The following is a 22,975-nucleotide window of genomic DNA, read 5'->3' on the forward strand; positions in this document are numbered from 1 at the left end:
TGGTGAGCTCTACAATGGGTTTGGCACGATGGAACAGGAGAAAAACCCTCCTCTCTTCAGTACACGAGATGGGCATGCCAGTCGTGTCATCTGCTTGTCCCAGAATCCCCAGAGTTGCATTTGTAAAGCTAATGGTTGCACGGCAGAAAGAAAAACCATGATTATGTGTTCACTCATGTAGTTATTATGCCTCAGTGCTTCTGTCTAGGGCGGGAGAATCAAAAGGAAATCTGAGATGCCAGAAGCTCTCATCTTCTCACAGAGAGATGGTGATAACAGGGCAACTCATCTCAGTCTCAAAGGATCTTATTAAAATTCATATTTCAGAATCGAGTACATTTACCTCTGACTGAATAAAATGATTAAAAGGTTACATTATACCACATCCTCAGAAACTTACTTTAAATACACTGTATGCTGCTTTGGATAAAAGTGTCTGCCAAAAGTAATGTAAATGATATTGCAAATGTTCTTCTAAAACAACCATTTATCTTCTAAATGTAAATTGGATCAGTCATCTCTCCAGATTAAAAATATTAATGTTTTTATGTGTATTAGATATTGCATTTGCACCAGCAAAGTGCTTCATCAGGCTGGAGGGGGAAAGGACAGCCTGAGGTCAAATCTTCTGTACAGCAGTATTCACAACACAGCTGAGCTGGTTCTGGCTGACCGCCCGATAGTAGCCTAATATTCTAAGTGCTCAGTCTGATGACATTGTGTTTTGGTTCATGAAAATAAACTACTTGCAGTAGATTAAGATATGATGAGACAGGTGGTTATATAGTCAGGTGGTTAAATCCGTTTAGGAACACTCTCAGGGCTGTATGGTTGCATTAAGAAACGTTCAAACTTTATTGAACCTATTCTGTTTTGTCTCATTATAGGAAACAAAACTTTAAAAAGTTAAAAGTGTAGTGTGTAAATTTTAGCGGCATCTAGTGGTGAGGTTGCGAATTGCAACCAACGGCTCAGTCCACTGCTCACCCCTCGCTTTTGAAACACATAGAAAAGCTACGGTAGCCACCACCGGACAAACATGTCATCATTGGAGACAACTTAATAAAAAAGTTTGTCCGTTAAGGGCTTCTGTAGAAACGTGGCTGCACAAAATGGCAGCTTTCATGTAAGGGGACCCTCGGTGTATGTAGATAAAACGTCTCACTCTAATAAACACGTAACGGTTCATTATGAAATGTCTTTATACACCACTGATAATTTAGTTTTGTATATTAATTAGCATTTATGTCAAGAGATCCTTCTAAAAATTACACACTGCACCTTTAAACGAAAAGTTTTGTTGTGAAAGTGATGAAACTGATTATTACTTACATATTTATTGATTGTTCATAATTTTGTTTGTTGTTGTTTTTTTTTGTTGGATGAAGGCTACATTGAATCAAATACTTAATGTTATTTAAATATAAATTTATTTTCTTTGCATAATTTCACTACTGTTTAACTTACCAAAGCAAACTGCCAAATTAAATCCATATTTTACTAACTGTGTCACATCTCTTTTAAAAGTGTGATTCATGAGCTATCATCACTCTGCCTTTGAACAAGACATGTTGGATAGTCCCCTGGGGAAATACTGCAAATCACTTATAATTAGATAAACGCGTCTATAAAATGACAAATTAAAAAGCAGACATTTCTATTATTTCTTTATGTGGCAATCACTCTACCCCCTTATTATTACGGTAAACAATTAAGATATTTATAAATAAATCAACCATTCAAGTTCAAACTCTGACGCGCGCGCGCAGCGTATCTGTCGAGGCAGCATCTCTGCGCGCGCCACTCAAAGCGCGTTCGTGCGCGCACAAATCGCATCCCTGCTGGATCTTTCGCCTGCAAGCAAGCATCACTTCGCTTTCTTCACAAGATGAGTCAGTTACTCCAGGGATAACTTATGCAGAATGTGTGTCAACCTTCTACTTCAAGCACGAGCTGTTTAACTTTAAAGATCATCAGATATATCCTACTGTCAGTACAACGCTTGCGCGAGACACTGAGGTAAGTTTTGTATTTCCAATGTGTTTTGCAGTGTTTCTCTACTTGTACAACAAATGTCACATAAATGTTATATTACACAATTAGCAATTCAGAATATAATTTAGTTACATTTGTAGTAGCCTAACTATTTTGATATGCAAAACGTCTCGTGTACTATTTGTTGTTTAAGAACACGTGGATTGACATCGCGCGCTGCATATAATTTCACCTTCTGTAATTTTGCATCTTATTATAAACGATATGACTTAACTGACTTAAAGTTAGTTGTGTGTTGACTTGAAACATTTTCAAATACATAGTAAGTAGCCTATTATGCAACATTAAAAGTAAGTTTCTTCATTTAGGAAAAATCACTCCTCACCTTAATCTGACATTTACTAGATGCCTTACAGTTTCACTCAGAAAGTGCTGTGAAACTAAATGCACTACAGTGAATGCTTTTAAACTTTCTTGGATAAGTTTTTGCCCTTCAAACTGTCAAAATATAGCCTTTGCATCCAAATAGCATTTTATGGCACCGTGCTTCAAGAAAGTCCATTAAAGAAATTAAAATATTTGTGTATCGGAAACCAGAGCCCAATTATTTGGCTTCAAAAGGATTCTGGACCTGTAAGTGAATGGCAGAGACAGAGAAAGCGAGTGAAAGTGAGCCAGAGAGGTGAAAACTAAAAGTTGAGAAGACTCTAATGTAAAGTGTCTAGCTCCCAATCCAACCACAGACCCTACTGTGTCATGCTGGGAGCTTTCTCATGTGGTCTCACATCTTTATAAATGCCAATGAAGGCATGTGCTACCATCTGGGTAATTGCTTTTTGCAGCCAGTCTAGCAATCATGTGTTCCATGCACTTTAAAGACGACATATAATGAAAATCTGACTTTTTTACGTTTAAGCACTATCATTGGGTCCCCAGTGCTTCTATCTAACTAGAAAATGTGAGAAAGAACAAGCCAGTAACTTCGTTTTGGTAAACCGTTCTCTGTAAGCATGTGAAACAATAGGTCATTGAAATTTGGCTCCCCTTGTGATGTCAGAAGGGGATAATATCACCCCTTAATCTGAACTATCCAACCATGGCACTGCCATTTAGTGCAGAGATCAGATAATTTGCATTTAAAAGGACACACCGATTTTTTTATTTATTTAACATCTTTAAAAGGTCTTGTGAAATGTCCCCTTTTAATGGCTACAGACGGCAGTGTGCTCTGGACGTGCAGTGGCTTGTAGGATGCTGAACTATTGACCACAGGGCAGCCAGGTGTGTAGAACTCAAAGAGGTCATAGTGATTTTTGTGTGCTATAACCATAGAAAAGGTGAGTTAGACTAGCATTTATTTTTGTGATGTCACTGATGCACAAATTGATGCTTTGGACTGGAAAGCTTATTCGTCTTTCTTACTCTAAATTCAATTTGGTTGTGCATTGTCTTTGAGGAAATAAATCAATACAAAGGGTCATTGAGGATATGTGTACTCCCTATGACTTTTGCCATAACTGTCCTCATAAAAAACAGTTTGAAGAGAAAGAACTGTAAGTGAACTTTTAGTTCATTACCTTTTAGTTCGTTTTTCTTCTAGTGTGGATATCTCAGGTTACACTGTCTATTTCCTATCTTCCCGTATAATTCATGCACATAGACCCCCCCAGCAGTTTTGAGGAAACTATTTTGTAAAATAAGTGGTTAAAGTAAAGTCAGTCCCTCTGCATTTTTGTTAAAAAGTAGCTCTATCTGCACTAAAAGTAGTTATCAAAATGTAGGTATCTACATAAATATTACATACATTTATTTACAGGAAATCACAAGTTTTGATATTAAGTTTCAGTATTGCACTGCTCACAAAAGACCTTGAAGTGAGCAAACATTTTGAATTAGTTTGTAAAATGTATGTTAATTGCATAATAACTTTAAAAGGTCCACTATGTAGATTTTTAGCGGCATCTAGCTGTGAGATTTTGAATCGCAACCAACGACTAATGCTGCATTCTGACCAGCCGCGGTAGAGGCATCAAGCGCAAGGTATTTAAATTTTAAGTCCATGTAGAGACGCGTTGATGTGCGTCTGGAGGTCTTGCGGTGCGAATGAGGGGTTTAGCGCGTCAGACGCGATTCCGCCTCATTCGCGCACCTAGTTCGCGCGAATGGCGTGAATTGAGTGTTGCCGCGGCAAACGTGGAAGTTGGAAAATTTGAACTTTGGCGGAAAAACGTGCCGCGTTTCCAATCAGGAGCTTGCTCTAGTAGTGACATGATTACAGGAAGTGAACGAAGTCGCAGAAGCCCCTCCCATGACACGAATTTTCGCGTGAATGTCTCGATGACTAGAATTTCACACGCGGCTTTCATGCGCGAATGAAGCGCGTAAACTCAAAGGGGCGTTTCCCGGACAGGGATTAGACTAGTCCTAGACTAAAATAAATGTAAGAGCTGTCCAATCTGAACAAAACTTGCACTGACATATCTTAAAATACATCAGTGCTCTTTGTCTCAAAATGGCCTTTGCCTTAAAATGCACACAAGTAATGTTTTTAGTAAGGTATGTTTGTTCAAACTAGTTATAATTCCTAATTAAACTAAGGCCTAGTCCTGGCTTAAGCTAATCTCTGTCCGGGAAACCACCCCAAAATGTTCAAGCAGCAAACTAGACGCGGTAGACGCGAATTTGACGCCTCAAACGTGGCTGGTGTAAACCCACGGTCAGTCCACAGCTCACCCCTACCTTTTGAAATGCATAGAGAAGCTACTGTAGCCGCCACAAAACAAATATGTTATAGTTAGAGACAACGTAGTGACAAAATAGACAAAATAGACAAATTAGAAACTTGGTGGCGCAAAATAGCGCCTTCCATGTAAGGGGACCCATGGTGTTTGTAGATTTAAAACGGCTCATTCTAAGGTAATAAAAATGATACAGTTCATTATCTAACATCTTTATACGCCACTGGTAATATAGTTATGTATATTATATTGCATTTCTGTCAAACAATCTTTTCAAAAATTACACAATGCACCTTTAAGGCAAGATATCTAAAGCCCGGAATACACTGCAGGATTTAGGCTATCTTATAAGCATTACCTTATCACACTGTACGACATTGAATGTTTCAACTCGGGTACGACAGGCATGTAGACTGTACGATGATGACACGGACGCTTCGGAGGCTGCGTCACACATCAGCGCAACGTCACCAGCATGCGCTCGTAGTAAACAAATATCAGCGTGCAGGTCGTAGCAGCAAACACACTGTGGGTGATCATGCCGAATTTCTGACACTTGTCAGAAAACTACCATAGGCTATCTTTGGATGCAAGACTGGAAAAACAGCCGTCTTTGAACCTCTCTCATTGTACGACATAGGACCACCGATGAAGAGCCACAATCACAGAAATCGCCACGATTGTTTCACGATGGCAATCTTTCGTCTGGGACAGCCAATAATCGTGCAGTGTATCCCGGGCTTTAGATACAAATATCTTAAAAATGTTTTGAGGCGCACTCTCTTTAAAATTGAACCAATTACTCTCCCTACATAATTTATTTTATAAAACACTGTTGATATATGTATTCTAGAGGCTTAGACCTTTCCAACAATATATAATTTGTTGTGATATACATAAAATTTATATGGAAAATATTGACGTAAACTTAGGTGTCCCGTGAGAGGGACAGCGCCACTTAAGGAGTTAAACGTATCCAACAGAAAAGTGATGCACATACTGTAGAGTTACTATAGCTGTATAACGTGTGTCTACAGCACAATTTAATGATCCAATCCTACAGCATTACAAAAAGCAATCTTAAAGTATGTGACCCTCACAGGCCGCTATGAATAAGATTTCTCTCAACACCTTGTAGAACTTCACACACAAACTGTGGACCAGAATCTTTTAGCCACTGTTTACTGTATCCTGAACAGCTGTAACTGTAAAAATATCTGGCGAGCTGTCTTTAAGGATGAGTCAACCCTTGCCAGAGAATGCTGTTATCCCAAATGTGGCATGAGCTCAGGACTTCAGGCATGGTTGGTATGCCATGAATCAGAGCGGCAATGGGAAGACCATCCTCCTCCCCAGGGCAGAGCTGTGAAATGAAGCATGCCGAAGGCAGTGCTGAAACAAGAAACATTAGATCATGAAAACAAACTTATCATACTGATGAGACTTACCATGGGCACACTGTAAATATTGAGTAAATAGTGTTGCAAATTTGTCTATTAGTGTTTCATGGTTGGTTTAAAACCCAAGCATAGCAGTGGCCATAGCAAACATACCAATTAGTATGCAACTTGGTTTTGTAGGTGTTTATCTTAAAGCTCACGTAACGCGCTGTTTCTGCATTTCTGATGTTAATCTGGAGTACCTATAGAGTAGTATGATTTATATCTCCGAAGAGTCTTTAGTTTAATCAGATTTATAAAAGAAAGATTAGCTTTACCGAATCTTTTCGATAATTTACGAAAAAATGAAGAAGGAGGAGTTACTACCGCGGGTGGAGCGAGTACGAGTCATGCAACTATACAACACTTATAACTTATGATTCACTACATGTTTGTGTAATTTATATAATATGCACGCACATATTTACAACATAAGACAGAAGTCTTACTTACCGCATGCATCTCGTGACCCGGTTGGGAAAATCCAGTGCATCAAACACACACGCAAAACTCCGGTGCTACCCCAGATAATAAACTATATCCATTGTTTTCATAAGGCTGGACATCCTTACATCCAAAAACACACTTCTTCATTCGTGCCATTATTGGGTTTTGAAATTAAACAAAGCTGTCGCGTGATGTGAATGTTTGTAAGTTCTAGCGTCTCCCACTGATTGACAGGTGGGCGGGGTTTTCCGGGGGAAGTGCCCATATAAAGTGATACGTATAGAAACCCCTGAAACGTCAGCTGGAACTGTAATCGATAAAAACTTTCCGAAACTTGTACGAACCCTGGTGAAGTGCATTCGGCACAGAAATACTCTGTAACACGTCCAACTGCTTTTTTGACACTTTGCCTACGTTTAGCATGAGGAAACAACTCTATAACTCTGTTAATAAGTCAGAATGCTTGAAATACCATTGAACCACCCCTTTAAAACTTGTATGAAAGTGCTTGCATATTCAAGTACATGCATCATTTGATGATTAGGTTTAAGAATCTGATCTTATTTGGATTCAGTTCTATAATCATTCTACAAAATCTGGAATGATTGCGTTGTCCTGTCTGGATGCATTGCAAATTACTTTATTTACAATGATTCAGCTCCCTCAAAAACTGAAATGAGGAACTGCAATATGATCCTACAGGAAACATAACCTACCTTATTTTCAACGGTGGCGGTTTTGTATGAATTCGTACAATGTGAAACGTACAAAACTGTACAGTTATTTGAGAAAAACAAGAATAAAACTCCACCCCTAACCCCAACATCACTAGGGCGATGTATACCACTAGTCAACTAAATGAATACAAAATGGCAAAGATGAATGCGCATTTATACATTGATTCAATAGATTTATAGCATTTTGAAAATAAAAACTTGTCAGGGATTTATTGTATTTTGCAGAAAAAATAATCAGTTTTTATAATAAATCTTTGAAAACCAAATTATGGATTTTTTATGTTATTATAACCTAAATATGATATGTGAAAGTTTGTAAAGTTTGTAACAGAAAATAGTAGTTTTCATCTTGTCACTTTTTTGGTATAGAAAACACATTTTTACCGAAATTAGTTAAAATTGATTTATTAAGTTTTGGAACCAAACTCTTCATTTGTTCCAAATGTGTTTTTGTTGCGTGAGAATTCTTCAGATGTATTCTAGGTGAGTTGTTCACCTCATGGTGAAAGCAGAGATTAGAAAGGGGTGTATGGGAGCGAGTGGTGCCTGTCTGCTGTATGACTCCCCACTATTAGTGACGTTAACATGAGATAGAGAGAACCAACAGGACAGAATGATTTTGTAGAAAACATCTGCTCGCGCACTTCAAATGAGCCCCAAATGAGAAAATAATCACATTCTCATGACTGCTAGAAAGTTGCAAAATGTTGTGTTAAAATAAAGGAACTTGCACACACATACGCACACACAATTTGGTAAAGCTTAGTTGAATTAAAAGTAATTTAACTTAAAATAAGCAATAAGGTGAGGTGAACACAAAAAATTTCAGTTTCCCATCTTTAAGTCTGTATTTTGAACTCAAAGGATGTTCAACAGCTTGATATGACATAGTTATCATGTAATACACACACCCTAATATCCAAATGCAGGTCACATATGTAACATTACTTGCACTACACACATCTCAACACTGCTGATCACGTGCACATTGCGACAACGTGATCATAAATCAAAACACACTATGCTTGTTATAAGTGCAGCCTGAAAGCTTTTGACTTGCAGTATGGGGTTGTGCACACCAAAGCTTTTGAACGCGTCTGAAAACGCCTGAAGGACGCCGAATGCCAGCTGTTTTTTCAGCTGAGTGCCAGCTTTCTTCAACTGAGTGCTTTGGTAGCTGTGATACTTGAGCTGTGGGCCGGTTGGTTGTTGTGATACTTGTCCCGCCCCTCCTCCACAGTGATTGGACCGCTGTGTGAGAACTAACACAGCGGAGCTTTTCACCCAAAGTTGAATCTCTTTCAAGTCTTGACGCTCAGTGCTGAACGCGGAAAAAACGCAGAGCGCCGGCTTTCAGTGTGGAACAAAAACGCTACACCGCAAAAAAATTCTTAGTATTTTTGTCTTGTTTTCAGTAAAAATATCTAAAAATTCTTAAATTAAGATGCTTTTTCTTGATGAGCAAAACGACCCAAGAAAATAAGTCTAGTTTTTAGACCAAAAATATACATTTTAAGTGATTTTGTGCATAAAACAAGCAAAAAATCTGCCAATGGGGTAAGCAAATTTTCTGGAATTTTTATTGAAAATCATTTTTTGCAGTGCTGGCTTATTTGAAAAAAGCTGAGCTTCCATTAGAAACAATTGAAAACATGCGCCGGCCGTGGGTGTAAAAGCTTTGGTGTGCACGCCCCCATAATTTGTCAATGCAATTGAAATAGGAAACAAAATATATAACCAAATGGGAAAAATTAAAAAATTCATTTTCAAAGAAAAAATTATTTTTCAAAGAAAATATTTAACACAAAGACATTGAGTTGTTACTAATGAAGACATAAAAAATGTGGGCACCCTAACTTGAAATCACATGTAAGTACAGCAGTTTAATGGCACAAATGGCCAGAAAGAAATAGCCAAAAAAAATTTGTCTTGAGAAAAGGTCTAGCATGATTTGTTTCCAGATACCTCTAAGTTTGACATCATTTTATCTACATTAAAGGGGACATATCATGAAAACCTGACTTTTCCATGTTCCATGTTTAAGTGCTTAAGTGCAACCTAGAAAATGCAAAAAAGATAATTCCAGTTCCCTTTCAGTCGGTCACTACGACGTCACGTCGTGACCGACGAATTGGGAACTCGCTTAGAGAGACCAATCTGCTTCGAATACTACAAAAAACGCCAATGAACTTGGCATTGAGATATTTGCATAATGCTGGGGCCGCCCCGCCAGGTGCGTATATAAGGCGCACGTGCAAATAAGGAAATCAGCTTTTTTTCGCTTCGAAAGCCGGCTTTATCTGACTGAGAAGCTACTCTCTGCTCTTCTGGGAATGGTTGCTGAAGTTGATTGACAAGCAGTACTAACACAGCGGACGCTCGCAGTATTCCACTGCTCTGCATATTTTTTGTTTTGAGTTTAGTGTGTGCGTTGCCTTTCCCTGTGCGCATCATCAGCTGAGCACCTAAAGAGTGATTTCCCTAAAGAGTGATACGTGAGAGCTCTGTGTCTTTTTAAAGACAGCCACTCTCTCGTATATTCGGAGATCGGCGTCCTTTTCAGGATTGTTTTTCGTCCGTGCGATCTTGGATGTGAGAGGTATAAGGGTTCCAGTTTCGGTCACGAGCGCTGTCTTCATGCTTGGGCATCAAGCACTCTGAGGCTGCGCTCGTGGGGAGTTTTTGTTCTCTCTGTGAGAGCATAACCCTCTTGGATTGCGGAGACGACTGACGTTTCTACGGGAATGCTGTCCGCGTCTTTGCAGTGCTGACACCGCCATGGTGCGGCTGTCAAGCGCTCGCATGACGCTCTTCGCATCACTACGCTAAGTAGGACGGAGGATACGTCCTCCACCTACCGGCCTTTCATCCTCAGCCGGTTGAGGCTCCGGTGGAGACGGCAGAGTCGTGTTCTACGATTTCTGCCGATCCCTTGGACTTCCTTCTGGTCCCGTTCACTTCTGCAGCATCAGAGGGGTGTCCAATTTCCTCCGAAGTGGAGTCGTTGCGGAGGTGGCGGCCGTGCCCGCTCGAGCGGCGGAAACGGTAGAGTTGGAGAGGTTAACCCCTCTCCGCCCGAACCGTACTGCCCACGTGATTGGTATTTCGGAGCTGCTCGGGCCTCTCGGTCCTCTTCTCCTGTGCCTTTCTTCCCGACGGCACGAAGAGCTGACGTGATTTGCGGCCATCCGGTCGTTCAGCTTCAGCTTTCACCCCTCATCTCCCTCACCAGGGGAGCCGCTAAGGGCGGGGACCCCTTCAGTGGAGCGGGGGGTTGCGATGCAGCTGCGTTCCTGGAGGGACCACCCAACCCTTCCCTCCCGTGTTTGTAGACAGTCGTCCGGTTACGGGCGCTGTCCGTCAGGCATGCGGAGAGGCGGCTTCAGCCATGCACGCAATAACGGTGCTACAGGTTCACCAAGGATTTACAAGGGAAGCCGCGACCTTCAGTCGTGCGATGTTCACCACAGTGGTTCAAGATCGCCACCTTTGGCTGTGTCTGACTGACGGACGCAGGCGAGAACAACTTCTTGAATGCTCCTGTCTCACAGACCGGCCTCTTCGGCGAGGCCGTGGAGTCGTACAGCTCCGCTGCGCAGACTGAGGCGATCTCTTAGGTCATGCCCCGGCGAAGGAGAGCTGCCCTTGGTAAAAACCACCACGCCGGCTCCTCAGTCTGCCTCTCGCCGTCGGCGTGCTGCGGCGACCACCTTCGTTCCCCTCCTCGGACCCCATCTCGGCAGCGCGGTGGAACCGGTCGTCAGCAGCTCGCCCCGCCCGCTTAGCCGCTTCCCGTGAAATCGGGAGTTTAAGTGGCCAGTTAGCGGGCGACCCGGATTGGCAGAGGATCACTCTTCAGGAGACGGTGATTCGCTCCTTCCCCCGATAGAGGGTCGGGTGGAAAATTCTTGGTTTGCATATGTTCCACCGGCTGTTTAGCCGGTACCCACTTAACCACACATAGAGTGCATTCCTCTTCCCTCTCCAGGTCTCCAGAGGATCGAGAGAGCCGTGAGCGGGCACACACCAGCTCACCCTACCTCTCCTCTATCGCCAGCGGGTGTTCTGAGGAGTCCGAGCCCTCCACTGAGGAGACCGGACAACCATCACCCTCATCGGAGTCTGTGCTCTCCGCAGAGGAGACCAGACGACCGTCACCTTCAGCGGGCTCAGGTCAGTGTGTCACACACACACACACACACACACACACACACACACACATACTGTAGATGCTTATGCTGTCACAGCAGACGCACCGGCAGTCTCACCTGTCTCGCTTCGCTGCCCCACCGCGGGTACTTCGGTAGTGTCGTTAATTCTCCTTGTACGGTGCCTGGGTGCTTGGCTTCAGTTCCCAGCCCGTTCGTTGGGTTTTACGCACGATCCGCCTCGGTTACGAAGTACAATTACCGGCACAACCCCAAAATTCTCGGGCTTTCGTTTTCACTATAGTGAAAGTGTCCGATGCACATGTACTGCGTGCATAAGTCGATGTCCTGCTGGCGAAGGATAATCGAGCCGGGCCCTCTTACCGAGATGATGATATGATGATAGGGTTTTTCCAGCCTTTATCTCATAGTACCCAAAATACGCGGTGGGTGACGATCGATTTGATTTACGCACCGGCTCCACAAAGGTGGTCTTTTTTGGATGATAACGCCGAGGCTCGTATTTCAATATTCAGATCGGTGTGCAGCTTTAGACCTGTAAGACGTGTACTTTTTGTGTCCATCTCCCTCGCCTTAGACCGTTTTTCGCTCTGCGTCGTGGGGTGGGCATATTAATATTAAGTACATCATTCGAGCTGTCTCTCTCTCTCCGTGTCTCCATGAAAGTGCTAGTCACGACATTAAAATATCAGAGAGAGAGCGTTGTTTGCATTCTGCTTTTATTTACGTTGACTTATAATAGCCCGTTCTTGGCAGACGTGCGCGAACACAGAGAGTTAATGCTTCGGCATCTCGCTCGTTTAAGTCATCAGGTCGACTGGGTAAGAGCAACTTTGCCCCGTGCAGAGGATCCTTTTCTCAGTATGGAATTAGACTCGATCAACTAATTGGCGTGTTTTACAAGAGCGCGCAACTAGTCAGTTCTGACTTGCCTCGGTTTAATTCGAGGGAAGTACGCGGTCCCTCTGAAACAATTTCAGAAGCCCTGGACATATGACAGCATGCTGCAGATGTGACGCTGCTCGAGCTGCGTCATATGAGACCGCTTCAGCGTTGGCTTTACGATCGAGTCTCGAGGAGAGCGTGGCGCACCGGCATACATTGTGTAAACACTACACCTGCGTGTCATTTAAATTTCCCCGTAGTAGACCCAGCATTTCTGATAGCAAGATATGCCTCTGAGGGGTCTCCTGGCATTCTGTAGCATGCGATGCCCTAAGCACGGGATGTTCAGCCACGTATGACGGGCTTGCAGTCTGGGGTGTGCATAGCACCCCAACTGCCGCGAGCGGTGCGCTGTATATCTGGGACTTGTACGCTCCGCTATGGAGATGCGAGGGAAGGATGTATTTGTCGACACCGATAACTTTGCGACTGTTGCGTTATTTACCGTTAAGGCGGTTTTGCGCTCTCGTCACCTGTCGCATCTCGCTCGTCATCTCCTCCTTTGGAGTCAGAAGCATCTGAGGTCCCTTCGTGCCATTTACATCCCGGGATCGCTCAATACGGCGGTACGCGCTTCCCGAGCTGCGCCCCCGGCGAATGGCAACTCCACCCCCAGACGGTCCAGCTAATTTGGAAGAAGTTCGGTTGTGCGTAGATAGATCTGTTTGCGTCGCCGGACGATACCCACTGTCGCCTATTTTACTCACTAACGAGGGCAGCCTCGGCGTGGATGCGTTGGCACACAGCTGGCCGCGGGGGGTGCGTAAATACGCATTCCTTCCAGTGAGCTTTATTGCGCAGACACTGTGCAAAGTCAGGCAGGACGAGGAGAGTCTTTATTAATCGTCCGTACTGGACGACCAAGAATTGGTTTTCATAGTTAATGCTCCTCGCGACAGCCCTCCCTGGCGGATTTCCCTGAGGAAGGACTTTCTGTCTTAGGAAGGGGCACATTTGGCACTCGCGCCCGACCTGTCCATGTATGGTCGTTGAGCGCGCGCAAGGTTTAGGTGATTTATCGCAAGCGGTATCTAACACCATCGACGCGGTTCGAGCACCGTCCACAGGACGGGCTTACGCGCTTAATGAAACCTTTTCGTCACCCGGTGCTCTTCGCAACGCGAGGACCCAGAGAATGCCCTTTAACATTATGCTTTATATCTTTAACATGGGTTAGATGGTAGGCTGTCCCTTCGCCATTAAAGTTGATATCGCCGCTATTTCTGCTCATCACTCACTTATCTACGGCAGATCAGTTGGCCAGCATGATTTAATTATTACATTTTAAAGAGGCGCTCGCAGGCTAAACCCCTCGCGCCCTCCCTCTTTTTTCCTGAGACCTGTCCATGGTGCTGAAGCCTTCAGGTCTCCGATTTAGCCTTTGCAGTTTGCGAGTCTGAAGTTTTTATCAATGAAAACTCTGACCCTGCTAGCATTGGCCTCCATGAAGAGAGTAGGAGATTTACATGCATTCTCTGTTGACGATTCGTGCCTTTAGTTTGGTCCTGCTGTCTCACTGAAGACCCAGACCAGGCTACGTGCCCAAAGTTCCCACCACTCCCTTCAGAGATAAGGTGGTGAGCTTGCAAGCGTTGCCTTTGGAGCAGGCAAACCCAACCGAGGCTTTGTTGTGCCCCGTACGCGCACTGCGATTCTACGTGGTCTGCACGCAAAGCTTCAGGACCTCAGACCAGCTCTTTGTTTGTTATGGTGGCCAGCAGAAAGGGAAAGCTGTCACTAAGCAGAGGATGTCTCATTGGATAGTTCATACTATCGCCCTAGCTTACAATTTGCAGGGCATTCCTTGCCCTTTAATTTGAGAGCGCATTCCACACGGAGTGTTGCCTCATCTTGGGCTTTAGCTCGTGGTTCCTCGCTAACAGACATCTGTAGAGCTGCTGGTTGGGCGACACTTAATACGTTCATTAGATTTTACAATGTTCGTATCGAGCCTGTATCCTCTCGTGTTCTTTCCTCACCAGGGAGGGCACGGAGAGCAGACTCGCAAGTCGGCTTGCAGCCTCCGACTGAGGCTCCAAATTGAGTTTTCAGTAGGCTAACAGAGCAAAAATGCGTAATGGTTTGATTTGCTCCCTCCACTGCCTTGACAGCCTTTGTTGCGGAGCATTGGCTGTCAGCCTTTCACTAGTTGTATTCTTACGAACCTATGTGTTTGGCCAGGGCCCCACATTGCGTCCCAACGGGTTCCTTTGTGAGTATTATTCCGTGGGGTTAATCCTACTAGCCCACGTTTCCCTTAGCAGAGCACTGCTTTGCTTACACAGCCACGGCTGTCATTTAGACTTCAACTACGGTTGACTTTCGCCCACCAATAGCCCTTAACGGGGCGGTGGCTTCCGCAGCGTCCCTATACCGCTCGGATAGGGCGCTTCCCAGTCGCTGGCACTACTGTGGGTTAAAGGAACATCTAGTGCCCGGCCTTCTGCCTTAAAACCTAATTCTCCTTATCCTTAAGTGGAACCGGAGGGCTTTACGCAGACACTGGAAGAGGTCAGCCCCTAGTGGCGTTTTGGTAGGGATTCCCAATTCGTCGGTCACGACGTGACGTCGTAGTGACCGACTGAAAGGGAACGTCTCGGTTACGGATGTAACCCTCGTTCCCTGAAGGAGGGAACGGAGACGTCACATCCCGTCGCCACAGGTGCTGCCACCTGCTGTTTAGGCCGGTCACCTTCCGGCTTTCTCAGCGAACAGAAGCTGATTTCCTTATTTGCACGTGCGCCTTATATACGCACCTGGCGGGGCGGCGCCAGCATTATGCAAATATCTCAATGCCAAGTTCATTGGCGTTTTTTGTAGTATTCGAAGCAGATTGGTCTCTCTAAGCGAGTTCCCAATTCGTCGGTCACGACGTGACGTCTCCGTTCCCTCCTTCAGGGAACGAGGGTTACATCCGTAACCGAGACGTTTGTTAAACCATTCTTTGCAAGCATGTGAGAAAATAGGTAATTGGAATTTGGCTCCCTTTGTGATGTCATAAGGGGATCATACCACCCCTTAATCTGCACTATCCAACCACGGCACTGTCATTTAGTGCAGCGATCAGCTCATTTGCATTTAAAGGGACACACCCAAAATGGCACATTTCACATGCTATAATAAATTCTCTATTTTGAGCTAGAACTTCACATACGTACTCTGGGGACACTAAATATTTATATAGTGTGTCTTAAGGATTCAAATATTTTTGAGGCTACTGTAAATTCCAAAATATACTTCATTAAACATAACTAAAAATTAATTTTGTGTTAGAGTAGGATTGTGTTAGCATCGCAACACAAGGTTCAACCCCAGGGCTGATAAAATACTGATAAAATGTAGAGCCTTGTAATGCACTTCAAGTCGTTTGAGATTAAAGTGTCTGCCAAACACGTAAATGTGACATAAAGCAACATCAAAATAATAAAATCATCCCTGAACTTCAATGAAGTGCCAAGGAGCCAGGCTTCTTTCAATTTGAGTAGCACTTTCCCTCCACAATCATGAATCTGTACCCACAACAGAGGAAATGGGAAGCAGGCCTCGGTATCCCAAACAGGATGTTCAAAGCAACACAGTGTGTGACATCACGTGCCTCCAGCCCACAGAGTGCTGTAATTAGTTCCTGTTGTGTTTTTTCCCCCTTAAAAGTGGCCTTTAAAAAACACTGTTTACTTTTCGAGTCAGCATCTATACAGGACACAATAAATTAAAATGATCTAGAATGTGAATATGTATCTCAACCCTGACTTCTAATAAACTAAGCTAATTATTTTGAATATTCCAGTCTGGTATCATTCAGTATTTATTAATGGTAAAGATACACAAGCATATACTGTATTACATTGAAACGTGCATGTGTATACTAACCAAGATGTTATTAAGCTATGTCGAGATGTATCTACAATGCGTATGGCTTTTAAGGAGATTGAATCGTGCAGATGCATGAGCCCACTGGTTGAGGGTCAGTCTGGAATCTGTACTTTATCATCATCATTTCAAATGCACGGTAAAAATTGCGATTGGCCTCTATTAGTGATATTAATATGGGTAACAGTGTAATATTTCTGCATTGATTTAATGTTCATACAAAACAGGTTGGAGCATTGCATTAGCAGCACAAAAGGTCATGGGTTTGTAACCAGGGGACACATACTGATATAAAAATGTGTACCTTCACTTTTTTTTAATGCACTTTAAGTTGCTTTGGATAAAATCATCCATAAAATGTAAATGCATTGAATATTAACAACAGTAATGGTCACATTTGCAAGCATCCCAAATAATGTGATTTTAATCTTGATGTCAGTCACCTTTGCTTGTCACCTATCACTACTGTTTTTTTTTCAAATTAATTTACATTTCACGTTTAAAAAGTTTACATTAAGTAGCTTTCTCTAGAATTTATTAGCTGTACACAGCCAAGCACGGTGGATCTAATGGCCTAAAAACGAAACAGCGAGTTGTGTATTGGACCCACTGACTCGAATATCATTAAAGTGGAATCAACTCCTGCCTATTACAGAGAAAAGCATTTATTTGCTTTAAGTGCTACGAGGACAGTCAGCCTTCTCTTGTCAGGCAAATAGCCTGTCTCGAGGTGCAGGTCCCACCATACATCTCTCCATGTGGCCACGGGGGCATTGACATTCACGACAGGAATAAATCGCCCTGCAATTGTACAAGCTACTCCTCTGATTACTTGCCCCCAGGGACGGGCTTTACACCGTCCGTGAGCACAGCTGGGTCTGCGGGGCTTATTGGATTAACTGCAACTTTTTGTTATATTGCCCGAGTGATGTTTTATGACTTCCACGGCTGCTTTTACTGGCTATTGTTTGTGGACCGATCAAGGTTGATTGCTGGGGAAAGAGGGCGTCGAAGTCCCGCTTACTGGTGCACACGCACATTTGCAAGATGAAGCATTGCAGAGTTCACATAGGGGAAAAAGTTCAAGGGGACGGGGAATGAATATAATAACGCCTATACTTTGAAAATCATATTGTAGGAACAAGGGTAAAGATCTTTTACTATTGTTCTTTATAGTAATGCTTGCTGAGGAAATCGTTACTTGTATGATTGCTTTTACTTAAATTTAGGGGTTTAAAAAAGCTTGTGCTACCAAAGTGAATGATAGCTCAAATTATGTGTCTTATTAAGGAGAACTTGATTGTAAGCATCTGAACCTTTTTGGCTTCAAGGCGCCAATAATATTTGAAGGTCCCCTACTCACAAATCCAAGGAACACACATGCTGATAAAAAAAAGTATACCTTGTAAATGACTTTGGATAAAAGTAGGGATGCTCCGATCAGGATTTTTGCAGCCGATACGATTCCCATTTTGTTATCTTTGTGATCGGCCGATACTGATTCCATTACCTTTTTTTTTAAAGCAATCAGTAAAAAATACTTTGCTGCCTTAAAATTTTTTGTTAAATCAACTCAGATTTACAAGTCATGTCAACAGAGATGAGTTGTCACAACTTATAAAATATAGTTGAGAAAAGTCAACTTAATTTTATGGGTTATAACAACTCACCTGTAGTTATAACAACTCACCTCTAGTCAAGATAAATAATAGTATGTTGAAATGACTTGTAAATCCGAGTTGATTCAACAAAAATTTTTAAGGCAGCAAAGTATTTTTTAACATTTTTTCTAGATAAAGTAATACCACGGATGTTGCGTTTGTTATATTACTTGCAGTAATTATATTATTGTTTTAATAGAGAATCAAATAAATAAGCACAACAAATATTTCTTCTGCAAAGAGAAATTTAATATCTCTTTAAAAAGGTTTATGTCTCTTAAAAGTAATGAAAATAAAACACTTCACATTCTTTACTGTATGAATTAAATATACATGCATTCGTATGAAGTACAACAGTTCCTTAGTCAAGAGCAGAGAGTGATTTTATTGAGAGTTGAATTAGGTTACTGTAGCTTTAAGACGTGAGAGAGATCGCTCTGTTTACATGCACTGATGACAGGCTGCTGTGTGTGCACGCGTCGGGTGTACGTGGACAAGAGCAGCTGTGAGGAAAAAGAAAGTTTAAACGATCAAAACTTTGAAGCGCATGCAAATGAAGAGTTTGGTTCCAAAACGCGATAAACCCCATTTTTGAAAAAAATGAGTTACTGCCAAAATCAGTATTATATCAGGTCAGTATTCAAAAGTAAATTCTTAATTTTACGGAAAATCCAATATCCGCAGTGTTATTTTGTCATCTTTTCTCTCTTTTTTCCCAAAACGCAATAAAAGCCACTCCTCCTTTTCTACAGAACGCAATAAATCCGCTCCACATATTACAGCGCACCATTCCATGCAATGTAAACAAATAATGGCGACGCATTGAGTTTTACCGGAAGCTACGTGCAGCCGCTTGTTTATGTTGTTACTGCTGAAACGGTCTATAGCATTTTGAAAAAAACTTGTCATGGATTTATTGCTTTTTGTGGAAAAATAATTCGTTTTTATAATAAATCAAAGTTATGGATTTGAATTTTTAATGTTTTTATAACCTAAAGATGCTATGTGAAAGTTTGTAACAGAAAATAGTTGTTTTCTTCTTGTCACTTTCTTGGTATAGAAAACAAGTTTTTACCGAAATTTGACAAAATGGATTTATTGCGTTTTGGAACCGAACTCTTCAAATATTAAACTTTTGGCATAAGGATGGAATTGTCCGCGACAGATATGTGTTGAATACGCTGTTTTGATGGGGATGTAAAGGCGCGTCGCGCTGTTGACCGGAGTGCGTCTTCATTGAAAATACACATATCTCTGTAAAGGCTGAGAGAGAAATCCAAATCTGCACGTCGCACATGAGCAATGGGTTATAAAAATGCTTGCACTACGTAATTTTTTTTCTAATTTCAGCCGCATTCAGAAGCCCTATGATAACAAAAGTAAATAGAAAGATCAGTTAACACGATCGACAAATTTGGTGCGTACAGATTGAGTCATTTAATGCTATTATCGGCCGATATCGATTGGCTGCCGATCGATCGGAGCATCCCTAGATAAAAGCAATTCAGTGCCTTCACCAATGAGCACATTTTCACCATCCACTGGTGCCTGTTTACATCAGTGTTACGTTAAGCAATACACTCACAGTGTAAACTATGTGCAATACAATTATTGTGGAAACTTTTGCAATTGTGAACCTTTGAAGTTCTGCCAAATGCTGACAGCCACAGTCGATTCAAAGATGTTACGCAGCCCATAAACCTCAGAGCGGTTGCGATACGCACTGTAAAATACAGTCTAGTGGACCACATCCAAAATTTGTAGGCCCACAAATTAGCCTTGATTGAGAGTAAGTATTTCTCAGTGCAAGTGTTTTGTATTGTTTTTGTATTTATTTACCTTATAGGTAGTTTGCTTGGATATTTTATCTAGCTTAAATTTAGCTAAGATCTTGTCTGTCTACAAGTCATACCTGTCAACATTGGGATTTGAAAATAATGGAATTTCCCAAACCCTTACAACCCTAACAGATATGCTGCTGCCTGCTTTAACGGAGGTGAATGTAGCAAACATCAAATACGGTCAGTGGGATTTTTTTATAGATAGACTAGAAATACGGGAAATGACTTAAAGGACAAGTTCGGTATTTTACACCTAAAGCCCTGTTCTCAGACTGTTCACGATGAAATAAAACGGTTTTGACAGAAATTTCGATATATTCGATAAATCACCTTTACAATGGGTTTAATGGTGCACTGGAACAATCCTTCCTAAAATGCATTAAACTTTCGTTTACAAAGACGTGAAACTCACCGAGTGGTCAGGGGTGTTCACTGGTATGCTCACACAAAAATCGCTGCAAACATTCCAACAGGTTTTATCATAGTTTTTGCCAACTCCATTGACTTGTATTAGATGTGCTGTGAGGTACGGTATTACTCCGCGCCGGGAACTTTGTTTCTATTCTTGCAATTGGCAATGGCGGTTAGCGCCACCATCTGGGCAGGAGTGTCTATTATTCAAGCTCTAAGCGGAAGAATGTACGGGTGTGAGGCGTTTGGAAAAATAGGTCCACAAGTTAACAACGAATGCTAAAACAGCTGTTGGAAAGCATCTTTTGCAGAGATTTTTGTGTGAGCATATCAGTGAACACCCCTGACCACTCGGTGAGTTTCACGTCTTTGTAAACGAAAGTTTAATGAATTTTAGGAAGGATTGTTCCAGTGCACCATTAAACCCATTGTAGGTGAAACGCAAACAAGCGAAAACTCTCAGGGCAGCCGCACATGTCGAAAATCCAGTCAAAACCGTTCTATTTCACCACAAACAATCTGAAAACAGGGCTTCAAGTGCAAAACACCGAACTTGTCCTTTAAACGGGATGATGGCAGGAAAGAATGGTAAAATACGGGAGAATCTTGGCAAAAACGGGAGGGTTGACAGGTATGCTACTAGTGTCTATTAGGCAGAGCCGTGCAGAGAGCAAAGTATAAAAATGGCACATTCCTCGCTGACATGCACGCACACAATTGAAGCAAATAATAAAGCAAAACAGAATAGAAAAGACCATTTTAAGTCAAATTTCTTTGCAAATAGAGTGAGAAAAATCTATAATATAGAGTTTTATATCTATATTTATATTTATGCATTTGGCAGACGCTTTTATCCAAAGCGACTTACAGTGCATTACAATGTATACATTTTGTGTGTGTGTGTGTGTCAACAGTATTGATATTATATATATATATTATATTATATAGCAATATAAACAAAAGCTGTGCATGCTTTTCACGTCACTCTTGTAAAATAATAATAAGTAACGTTAACAAGCATACCGCTTTGGTCAAGGCTGACTTGAGGGGGATCCTCCCTGTACTGTGCACTGTGTCGTAGGAAGAGCTGGTGAGGACGGTCGCACTGTGAGATAGGGATTGTCCCAGAAGAGATTGTACGGTGTATAGGGTTGCTGCGGTGACAGAATTTTCCCACCGGTTAATCAGCGCGTGACAAACCCGGTGATACCATAGACCGTAAAAAAATATGGACGTAGTGTCCGTGACGTCACCCATTGGCTTGTGAAGATCGCTTTTGAAGCTTAAAGTAGGCGTTGCCTGCCGTCGCCATCTTGCCCGCGCGTCCCTACGAATTACTCGCGGAAAACCGAAAATGGGTAAAGAGGCGGGACATGGGTGAAGCTGAGGTGAAACCACGCCCGCCTAGCGCGAGTCTAGTGACAGCAGTGGCTGTTCAACTGACACTCAAGCGGCCACGCCCTAAATTATGCAGAAGTTTAAGGCTTAATATAATCTAAACGGATGAGTTACAAAAAAATTCACCCCCCTCACAGTTGTCATGAAGGGCAAAATTAGCTATATAGGCCAAAAACACTTTTTGTACCAGGCTGTAAACATATTATTTTCTACTGTAAAGTTGACCATTTTTAACATGGGAGTCTATGGGAATTGACTCCCTTTTGGAGCCAGCCTCAAGCGGCCAGTCGATGAATTGCAGTTTAAGTCACTTCCGTGTTGGCTTCATTAGAGAGATCGGAAGGTTGCCCCTCGGGTGATACCAGTATCACCGTGTGGGAGGAGCTTATAAATGCGCATTTATAAGCCCCTCCCACTTTCACTTTCACTTTTGAATTACGCAACTGTTTAAATGCAGCAGCGCATGCGTACGCTGTGTTAAACCGCGTATGAATTTGCGTGCAATGCGAGGGCTGGTTTATTTAAGTGCTTGAGTCAATGTGCGCAGGTAATTCTCACAGAACCCGCCAGTCCCAAGCAGAGCAACCAGCTACTTCTCCAAAAAAGCGCTGCTAAAATGATGGGTTTATTATTTTTCTTAATGAAAAACACAACAGCAAAGCGATCTCGCTTATATTAAACATTGTATTTGTATATTATAACAAAAACGAGAAAGCACGCGGCTTCTGCCATCGTCTGGTCAGTCACCTCGCCTCGCACACTCGGTGTTGCGGTGGGCAAGTGATCTAACCGGTAGAGGCTGAAGCACCGGTAATTACCGTTTCACCGACTATCGCAACAAGCCTACCGGTGAAAGGTCAATAGGTCATCATGTGACTCATTTTATTTATGGCTAAATTATTTTTCATTAATTTTACTAATAATTAGATTGGGAAGGCCTTCACATAAGGGCATTTAATTACAAAAAAAATGCCTTAACAAAAAAGGGCACTTTGGTCATCCAGGGGTGAAGGGGCAGGTGCTCGGGCACCATCCGACCCACCCCCCCAACATTTTTGACTCAAGTCCATTTCAACATTTAACACAACGTACACCATCCATAACACCATAACAATCATAGAGCACAAAACCACTTAGCACATGTTGGCAACCACCCATGACCCCATGGCATTGTAGTGAGGACTTTTGGACTACTGCATTTCTTCAGAAATATATGAAAAAAACATGTCTGCTGTTTTCCTTAGTTGGGATGTGTCGCTGTCATGAGATAGTAGACAGATCATGAGATGATGCTAATGGTATAAGTGGTGAATATGATTTGTGA

General features: G+C 42.3%; 1 protein-coding gene across 2 annotated transcripts in view; it reads left to right on the top strand.

The window, feature by feature from the left end:
- Positions 1-1,853: 1,853 nt before the first annotated feature.
- bcar3 (BCAR3 adaptor protein, NSP family member) overlaps positions 1,854-22,975 on the top strand; it is a 116,353-nt gene continuing 95,231 nt past the window's right edge. For both annotated transcript variants that reach the window (XM_055167869.2, XM_055167870.2), the window contains exon 1: positions 1,854-2,019. The gene's annotated coding sequence lies outside the window, so the exon portion shown is untranslated. The remainder of the gene's footprint in view (positions 2,020-22,975) is intronic.

This window comes from Misgurnus anguillicaudatus, chromosome 5 (genome assembly GCF_027580225.2).
Source record: "Misgurnus anguillicaudatus chromosome 5, ASM2758022v2, whole genome shotgun sequence".
Taxonomy (NCBI): domain Eukaryota; kingdom Metazoa; phylum Chordata; class Actinopteri; order Cypriniformes; family Cobitidae; genus Misgurnus; species Misgurnus anguillicaudatus.